Source organism: Rhagoletis pomonella, unplaced genomic scaffold (genome assembly GCF_013731165.1).
Source record: "Rhagoletis pomonella isolate Grant_MI unplaced genomic scaffold, Rhpom_1.0 Rhpom_scaffold_00002, whole genome shotgun sequence".
NCBI classification, from domain to species: Eukaryota; Metazoa; Arthropoda; class Insecta; order Diptera; family Tephritidae; genus Rhagoletis; species Rhagoletis pomonella.
The window spans coordinates 38,098,714-38,100,152 of NW_023458556.1; positions in this window are offsets into that span (position 1 = coordinate 38,098,714).

Genomic DNA, 1,439 nt, shown 5'->3' on the forward strand with positions numbered 1-1,439 from the left:
AAAAAAATTACTCATTTTTCAGCTGGCTCTGAGGAGCTCATAAAAAAATTTAGAGAAAAAGATAATTGGTTTACATTTTGCTCTGATGAACACCAAAATGAAGCAAGGTGAAAACTAATTTTTTATATGAATGCCACATGAAAAAATAAATTTTCTCTTAAATTGATGTTGAAACAGCAGCAAGGGTTGCGTATGCGATTACTCAGGTAAAGCTTGGTTTACATACACAGCTCAATTGGGCTAGAAATAAAGTACATATCGTCGCCTGGATAAAAGATTGTCGTATGTTAATTTCGGCATGTTGTGGGAAATCGCGATAGAAGTTTGGAAAGCAATTTCTCAAAAACGCGAAGATAGGTTTTCTCCAAAGTCTATGAAAATGTTACTAGTTCACAAAATTCTTAAATTATTTTTATTTATTTATATATTAAGTTATTAGTTTTGAGTTTATGAAGGATTTTCTTTAGTAAAATTTTGTCGTAAGCGTCATTTGTCCACAATTTGGCAGCCACTTTGTATGAAATACGACAAAATGTGATCAAAATTTTTACCAAATTAACGACACTTTTTACTCAATATCTCGGAAACTAAAGGAGATATCCAAAAATGGAGAACGCCATTTTTAAGATATTGATTAGTCTAATATGGCTGCAACACTAACTAAATTTTTACTAAATTATCGAACAAATTTTACTCAATATCTCGGAAACTACAGGAGATATCTAAAATATACTAAACTAAAATCTAAACTAACTAAACTACTAACTAAAATCGTCAAAATGGCGTTTACGACAATCTTTTACCCAGGCGACGATATGTACATATCAGAGAGCTGCATGGATACACTCGTAATACATTTTAAGTCACTCGCTTTCTTTTCACATCTGCACACACTCGCACTCATCTATTTCCAAACATAACGTGCGATAGCATTGAAAAAAACATTGTCAATTGAGTGAGTAACTCACACTATCAAGTGCTCGATTCAAATAACAAGTGCTTGATTGGAAAAACAAGTGCATACCATAACTGCTGTAATGAAAGTATCAAAGAAAAACAATTTGTAAAGACAATGGCCCGTAGTTATAGACAAGTTAGAGGCAGGTTTTAACATTTAAAACTGTATATTAAGATAAAAACTCTTTTAACACTGTCATAGTCAAATTAAAAGACCTTTTATCTTTAAAACGGTAGACGTTTCCTGTCAAAATTTGCGGAGAAAATACAAAAGTGGTTTTAATTTGAAGAATATGCTTCCCAATCAAAGGATATTTAGAGATTTTGCGATTTTGGATGATACAATCGCAACCAGAAATAGGAAAACATACAAGGAACGCCAAGATCCTTTTCAAATGAAAGAGGAGGACCGCAAGCAGGTCTTTTCAGCAGCAGTCCAATTAACTTCACGAATTCTTTTCACTTCCTATAAAAATTATAAA